This window comes from Calypte anna, chromosome 20, assembly GCF_003957555.1.
Source record: "Calypte anna isolate BGI_N300 chromosome 20, bCalAnn1_v1.p, whole genome shotgun sequence".
NCBI classification, from domain to species: Eukaryota; Metazoa; Chordata; class Aves; order Apodiformes; family Trochilidae; genus Calypte; species Calypte anna.
The window spans coordinates 5,791,744-5,800,270 of NC_044265.1; the positions used below are offsets into that span (position 1 = coordinate 5,791,744).

Consider the following 8,527-nt stretch of genomic DNA (forward strand, 5'->3'; position numbering starts at 1 on the left):
CTTGTGGTCTTATGAGTAACTGACTGGAAAAAAACAAGAATGAAAAGATAACAATTACAATAAAATTAAATTAAATAAGCTAGTGACTCATTACAGAGCAGTAAAAACAAAAACAGGATCATTTAAGACTCAATAACAACAGAAGAATTAAAAGGAAACACAGAAATGGCTTGATTGCTTTCCTTATATATATAATCATCCACACTGAGATAGGAAAGGAGTAGGACAGATCACACAGTAATTCAGTGGAAGGCAGAAAATTCATCAAATGTTTATTATAATGCTGCAGTACTTTGGTAACCATGTTAACCACGTTAACAGTGGGACAAAGCTATTTTCTTAGGTGCCATAGGGGAACATAACACAACATACATCCTACCACAGTATTACTACTGGAACTGACAACAGCATCTGTCCTGCGCACTCAGTCTTGCTCCAGAAGGGTTTTATTAGGCACTTATTGTTTGGCTTTAGAGAAATGTTATCAGTGAAGACCCATTCATGATCTCCTTCATAATTTCTGTATAGATTAAGGGCTAATCCCAGAGTAAGGGCAATCCAGGAAACCCTTGAAATATTTAAGCAAACTCTAGAGATCAATTTCACATGACTGTTGGGACAATTTGTGAAGTTACTGTGCAGTTCTGGCTGCACTAGGGACTGTACATTCTGAACTCAGTGCTTTTCACAAAAAGCTGACATGAAATGCTGAGCCCTCCACCGTACTGCTTTGATTTAGAAAAAAATTTTAAATATCTGTTCTGAAGAAGGCAATATATTATATAAAGGGATACCTTGACTTTTCAGTGCCGTTCAATTGCCAAAGCTGAAAAAATCAGGGTAGAATATCAAAATCCCCAGTGTCTGGTCATTTGTATTGTCTCAACTGAACAAATTTGATCTGTCTTTTTTGTCATGTATTTCCAGTGTTCTCATTACCATAAACTGTAAAGGATCACTTCTTTACTATGCTGAGTTTGACAGAGAATTGAGCACAGGGACTCTTGGACTGCTTTTAAGTTAGTTGGGTGTAGTTTACAGACCTTTAACTTTGCTGCAGTAGAAAGGTTGACCCACTATTCCGGAAGCTTCAGAAAATCTTTGGAAATACATCGTGTTTCCTTCTGCTTTAGCATTGCAATCCAAAGAACAGAAATGCAAACACAATGGGTGTTCATACTACTAATAAGGTAAAGTAGTGTCTTGGAGGAAAAGAAGACACAAAGCAGTGAAGCGATTTCCCCTTATTTACTCTGGAAGCCACTAGGAAAGCAATAAATAGAATCAAAATCTCCTGACTGCTTGTCCTGTGCTTCAGCCACGAGACTAGACTTCATCTGACAGACTGCTTTCTGGTGTGTGCATTGTTTTTCTGCACAGATGGTAAATCCTTCTGTAGAGTAAACAGCCTGAAGAGGGAACAGCTGCAGATGCCTTTTTGACAAGCACCTCACCCCATGTGGAAGATTTGTACCCAACAGATACATTACACTGTCCTGAGTCTGAGCTGTGTTGTGTTGTTTACAGCCTGGATCCCTGGAAGTCAGTAGAGCTTTTCACAGCTAGTCCTTCAATTCTTGAAAAGACATGACTCACCTATTTTTAACTGTTTCACACCAAGGTTTCTTTGACTGCACAGTTTGTTGCTGTTCTGTACTTGAGTTACTGCTGTCCTCTGGTGTGTGCTGTAACTGAGCAGGAATGTTCTTCATGAGTGTTCCTGGCACTAGAAGCTGCAGCCATGAGGTTAACAGAGGTTTCATGCTCACTTACATCTACAAGTCTATACATTTGAAAGCTTCTAGGGCAGAACAAACTCATTCCTCATGAGCAGTTCACCATGAAAGACGCTGCCTAACTCAGACCACATATGGCAAGGTAACTATCAGTTTCTGGTTTGCACACGTGGGCCTTTTTCTAGGGAAGAATTTGTCTCTTCAGCCAAGAAAGCCAGTATGAAACATTTTCTTGCCCCTAGCCTCTCCAGTCCTGAGTTACTAAAAGAATGACACAGAACTCTTTCATGTTCCTTGTTTGTATTCATTGTGCAAATGTTTACTCTGACATCAAGTTCCAATTTGCTAGATGCATGCTCTGGTTTTGATGAAAGTGTGCTGAATTTATACATCTGTTCTAAAATAGTAACTTACCAACTGGGTTTAGTATTTTAAAATGTCACTGCCTTTGCTGTAACAGATGCTAGCAATAAGCTGACAACCCATATTTTCCACTGAGGAGTCATTCATGGATACTGCTTTTGTAGCAGAATCTGTCAGTTCTCTAACTCATAACTCAAAGGTAACCACCACTGCTTTTCTTAAATTGCTGAAGATTGTGTCCTAGTTGGTTATAAATACTTAGTTTTATTTACTCCTGGAAATGTACTCAGTTTGTTACTAGACAAATGTAGCAGAATGAGTCCCCTGTTTGAAGAGATCACAAAATAAAAGGTGATACAAAAAACTGAGGAGCTTAGAGCTATAAATAATGCAGAAGAGTTTTCTGAGAGGTTTTTGGAAATTCACTGGAAACCACCAAACTATACAACTGGAGTCTGAGTTAACATCATCTGTACTGACATGTTGTCAGCTCAGCAAAACATCCAGAAAAGGTACCATGCCAAGTTGGCATGCTGCCAGGCTGAAGAGCTAGGAAACAAGAGGAAGTGTTCTGGGAAGAATCCTTATTTCTATTTTCTATAACAATGAGAAAATCAAGCTGTATGACTTTGGGGAATTTATACTCCCACTCTTGGACAAGAGCTGCAGCAAGATAGGTGCAGAGGTTGACTGTGATGTGACAGAATGCCTGAAGAAAGAAGCACAAAGGAGTGCATCAACTTTTAGATTTATGGAGGCAGAAGGGAACTGTAGCCTTGGTGAATAGACAGAGGCTCTCCTTAATCAGCTAAAGGAAGAGGGTAAGAGTAGCAGCTTTGGTCTACACTGGTAATCAGACCTGAGCTTAAAGTTATTACAGAATATTGGTCACCAGTGCTACACATTGCAAAGCTCAGGTCAGCTTTTTAATGGCTGTACAGCTCAGATCTGGAATACCTGATGAGATTCCAGTTGCAAAGTTAACCCAGCTTGATTCTCAGTTTGGCCTAAGCCCATCCTTAACTCTGCCGTGTTTTAAAACTTAAGCTACAAGATAGAATAAACAGGGACCACTTTGTTTTAAATATCAATATAGACCAGGACTATTTTTATTGATTGTATGATCCATCAGGATGTTCTAAGTATCTCTGTCCATGTAATACTAGTTCTGCTAAATGAACTGCTGAAAAAATTGAATACCAGAGAATAAGCAAATATGCTACACCTTGCAGATAACAAACCTGTTGCTTTCAGAATCTCCCTGAAATTTTTAACAGGCTTACACCACAAAAAAATTATTCAGGCAGTAAAAGTTGTAGAGTTTTGCTAAGCAAACAAAGTTATACTTGAAAAGTGTTTTATGACAATGTATCTGTACTTACTAGGCTTTTTACCAACATACAAATGTGATGAGAAAAATAATACTTAGAACTGGTATTTGTATTCCAGCAACTTAGAGCAAGTGCAATACTGCCATGCACTGCAGAGTGCTGGGATGTCACAGATGCCCAATGGGCTGTGGTTTGCTTCTCTGCAGCCCATGGAGAACTGGAGTTATTTGCAACAGAACTGATTTTTGTTTTCTGCAAGGCAAACAAGTGAGGAGAGAGGGGAGGAAGCAGCAGGCATACATCAAGTGGTCTTTACACAGCTATCCTCTGCCAAGGGAAGATAAGGAGAAATGAATTAGCTATTCTGGAACCAACTCCACTTCTTAAATAACTTCGGCTTCGTGCCTAGTTGAAGCACATCCTTGCTTTGAATGCCTTGTTTCCGTTCCATGTCAGTTTTCTTGTGCTGAACTAATTTGCTGAGGCACTGCTAATGTCCCTGCCAGAGGAGCTTACATCAGTCTTATCTTTATTTACTCAGAAACATCGCAACAGTATATTTTAGCCCTCTTTTCCATTCAAATTATTTTCAGCCTCATTCGCCATCTATTCCAAAAGCTGCTTTCTGCACAGTCATACATCTTAGCAAGAGGATAATGAAAATCCAGCAGCAACATCCTAGACACATGTTGTACAATGAAGACTAACAGAGGACTGGCTACCCCAACCAAGTTTCTGAAGTTCTGCCAGTCAGCAGGTTGGAATGCCACCAAAACAACCAAGCAGCACAGAAGCATGTCCATGCCCTGCAACCTTCTGTATGTTTATTCCAGCAAGGAAGCCACTCTGCTTGAAACAGTGAGGATTGTCCAGATCAGCTCTGAGCCCCAGGGATGATGGATGCCTTTCACAGGGAGCTGCACAGCTTTTGGAATTTGGGAAGTCACGGCAAGGGTTGATCTGGCTCTGGACTGTTAGCATTGGTCTTCTTCTTTGCTTATTCCAAAATTCTTTTGAGGAATCTGGGCTGGTTGTTGGGTTGTTGGGGTTTGTTTTGTTTTGTTTTTTAGCAAGTAACTGCAACTAGAAATAGGGATATGCCTTAAGTGCTAGATTAATGTCATGAGACAGCCCATACACAGCTCATGGTCCCTTATCATGCCGGATCTGAACCTACTGGCTCCACATGATTTATTTCAAGCTTTCAAGTCAGTGAAGTATTTAATGATTTTGTAACTGAAGCTTGTCATTAGGTTTATCCCCTCTGTCTGTGTCTGCTCCTTTTTCCTTGAAGGCTGGCCCATTCTTCCATCTGGAGGACTGGAAAGTGGCTGTACACAGAGGATCCACTCTGGGCTGGAGGAGGTTACTGGAGGGCAACAGGCTGATCCCTCCCTCTCTGAGGGCTGAACAAGGAGCCTCCCTTGGATGATGCAGGATGATCTTGTTCCCCAGAGCTAACCCTGATGTTTCCTTGACAGTGTTCCATTGGTGGGATAGCAACTGAAGATGCTCGGTGCCCATGGGCAGAATGCCTCTGGCAAGAGAAAACACTGGGCCATCCACTCCTGGAGGCTGAAGATGCAAGGGAACCCAAGGGAACCCTGTCCTGTACCTTTTTGTGCTCCTTCTGTGCTCAGCCAATTGCTCCTTCATACACTCTTCTCCTCATCTGCTTACTTGTGACACTGAGATACAGTTTATTGGCACGCTGCTTATACCCAGGATAAAGCCTTTCTGCTTTTCTGTGGAATAAAGCTCAGGCTTAGACTGATTAGAGGTTCTCAGTTTCCTGTTAAACCAATTTTAATTATACATCTTTTGAAGTCATGGTCTCTTGGCTGATGCTAAAAGGGAATGCAGCAGGTTTTGGATTTTGAATCACAGCTAATGACTTTTCAGTAGTTTCAGAACAACAAGGTGCCAGTGCCACCTCTTGTTAGTAAAATCTGATAGCAGCAAACTGGTCACTAATAGTTCAGGAGTAGCCTTTCTCTGTTCCACTGCTATCATGTGGAGTCTTGGTTCCAAACTTGGCTTAGAAGTGTTTACACCTTCAGTATGTTTGCAACATTGACAAATTTTGAATGATTGTGCAACGCTGTTTATGATGGAATATGTCACTGGGGTGAGCTGGCTTTCCCATGAACAAGCATACAAGTTATCTGCATGAGTCTTGAATTGCAGCATTTCTGCTCTAAGCACCAGTACAGAACCCAAGGATCTGATCATCTGATTCTTTCTTGAGACACACAATATGGTAGAAAAAAGAAAAAAGAAAGGTCTTTTTTCTTGCTGTTATAAATTGTCAGGGAGTGCATGTACTGCAAGGAACAAGAATATCAAATTTCAATTACTGTTCATTTCTACAAAAGTCAAGCCCAAACTCACAGACTGAGTCTGGGACCCTTTTGCTAAGTACTGCTCAAAATATGTCAAGAGAAACTACAGCATGAATGAATGACTCAGAAACAGTGAGAAACAAAACTGAAGTAGAAGGAGGGAAAAAAAACTTGAATAGCATGACAGAGCTGGTGATAGAGCTTGGTCAGGAAAAACCAAATTCTGAACCCACATCTCCTGAGAAGTTAATCACACATTTACTTTACCACACTGCCCACTTCCTTTCTGTATTGAAAAAGATGCATATATCCTGAACTTATAGCAAAGTTGCTACAAGTTTTGGTTAAGATTTTTCTTTTGTACATTAGCAGCATTTGTTCCGTGAACTGCAAGATGGGCTGCTCTGTGCTTCTCCACCATGGAACTGCTAAATTCCTGACTTCTGCACAAGTGGGATGAAGCAGCCTGTCCCATCTGCACTTTGGGAGAAACTTAGAATTCTCTGTGTTCACACCCTCCCCTGCATACACATACTCCACCCGGGAAAATTAAGGTGCACTTGGAGCATGTGCAAAAATATCTCTGCTAGCTTAATCTAATAAATATGAATAATTAACAGCCACAGATGCAGCTGAGAGGTATTTACCATGCTAGTAACCAGATTACAAACTCTGAAAGACTCCAGGTACATTCTGTGGCTGTTAAACCAACACTGCCACATTTTTGCTGCTGTTGTTACCAAGCTGTGTTAGCAAAGGCACAATATCTTAAAGAAACCAGCTACTTGCCACTTTTGCCTTTACAGCTTGGTCTATTCAGATAAACTTTCCATGCTTTTGTTTACTATGGCAGATTGTTATTCTTTGTGACAGAACAGAAAATAACAAACGTTGATGTTATTTATGTTATTCAGTGTCTTGCTACCAAGCAGTCTGGCACTTGGGTTTCTGGCCTTTGCAGTGCTCACACATACCTCATGTCTTGAGCAGAGGTGAGTTGAGGGAGCAAGAAGGGAGGACTGGTGTTTTACCCACTAAGCAATACAGCAGTTAACACAATTTTATACAAAGAATATAATGGATTGCCCACCTGTCAGGCTGAGAAGGAATGAATTCTAAGATCAAGGTTTCTTGAAGGCAGTGACAGTAAAAACTCCATTCATTCGTCCTGTAAGGAGTACTGAGGCAGCGCCCTGCCAGCAGTGGCTGCATGTGAGCAGAGCCTCCAGCACAGCCACAACAGGAGCACTGCTTGTGCAGTCCTCTCAGGTGCAGCCCTAAGAGTAGAGAGTTTCTTCCCCAGCCCAGCTCAGCCATACAGGCTTCCTGGAGTGGCTTCCTCGACTGGAAATTTCCAGACTTCTTATTGCTGACTCCCCCGTATCCACTGTGCTTTAGGGCTCTCTAAGTCCATCAAGGATCTATTTTTCAGTAAGCTTTCTTCAGTAAACCTGGATCTAATTAAGTATTTTATGTCATGGGGGTTTTTTTTGGGGGGGGCAGGGTGTTTGTTTGTTGTTTTGTTTTTTGGTGTTTTGTTTTTTTAAATCAGCTGTTGAAATACTTTAAGGACAACCATGATACAGATGACCTGGTCTCTCTTCCCAACATCCATCTAATGTGTGGCCACAGGTGGCTAGCTACAGTTAACTTCACAACCCCTTCCCCTTCTTTCCCTTTATCTATTTCCACTGTAAGATAAGGAGCTCAGTATCTGCGCAGTGCTTAGTGCAGTGAGCCCGTTCGACAGGGGCTTCTATATGCTACCAGAAAGAAAATGGAACAGAATCCCTACATCCATACTTCTGATATGGATGAGATCTTAACCCAAGCCTTTATGCTACAAACTAGGAACAGTTTCTCTAGTTTTATAAATGGATGCAATCCCACTGAAATGAAAACAGCTGGTCCCACTTGCAGAGTTGATCTTTTAAGATAAATACTATTAATTAGTACCATGTTTTACTAAAAATTAGCTAAGCCTCCAATCCTGTAAAATTTCACTTAATTTTGACAGCAATCTCCTTGCAATAAATATACTAAAGATTTAGTTTAAGAGTCAGTCTTGTCCAAACCAGGGCCCTAGAGTATGCATGCCTGGGAGCAACGTCCTACCTCTCTATAGCTGTTTAATTCGTAATAGGAGCAGCCCAGGTCTTTGCCTAGGACTGGAGATGCTTCTGTAATACATGTGAGTATTAAAAAGGAAGCTCCTCTGTAGCTTGGTCGTTCTTTGGCTTGAAAGGCTGCATCTCAGTTCAAGCCTTAGAGCTCACACCCCGCAGACAGACACACATGGGTTTTTCCCATCAATTTCATCAGAATAAAACTGTTTTGTGGTTTCTTGTTATAAACTCTTCACAGAAGCTAATTACTGTTGGCACAGAATTAACCACCAGTTGTATAAGTGAAATTTTGCTCAGCTTTTTATCCTGTGCTGCATTCACAATATGGTAAAAAGAACGTGCTGCCTAGCTGTGTGTGCTATTCAGCAGATGCTCTGCTGATGCAAGATCGATCCATCTGGCCATCAGGTAGAATTTATCCCCTTTTACTTTTTAAATTTGTCTCTTTTACTTTTTAAATAAACAGGGACAAAATTCCAGTGTCCTTGTCAACATTTTCTTTCTACACAAATGCTCAAGGCTGCAAGCAAACTACCAAAGTCTGCAAACGCATTGAAATGTTTACCTGAGTGTTTAATATACTTTGTTTCACTGACATAAAGATTGTATAGGAGACTACCTGCTAAGTG

General features: G+C 41.0%; 1 long non-coding RNA gene across 1 annotated transcript; it reads left to right on the top strand.

Annotated features, from left to right (window-relative positions):
• The first annotated feature begins 1,791 nt into the window (after positions 1-1,791).
• LOC115599416 lies at positions 1,792-6,372 on the top strand. Its single transcript, XR_003988400.1, has 2 exons — positions 1,792-1,878; positions 4,024-6,372. It is a non-coding gene; the product is annotated as an uncharacterized LOC115599416 (long non-coding RNA).
• Positions 6,373-8,527: the final 2,155 nt, after the last annotated feature.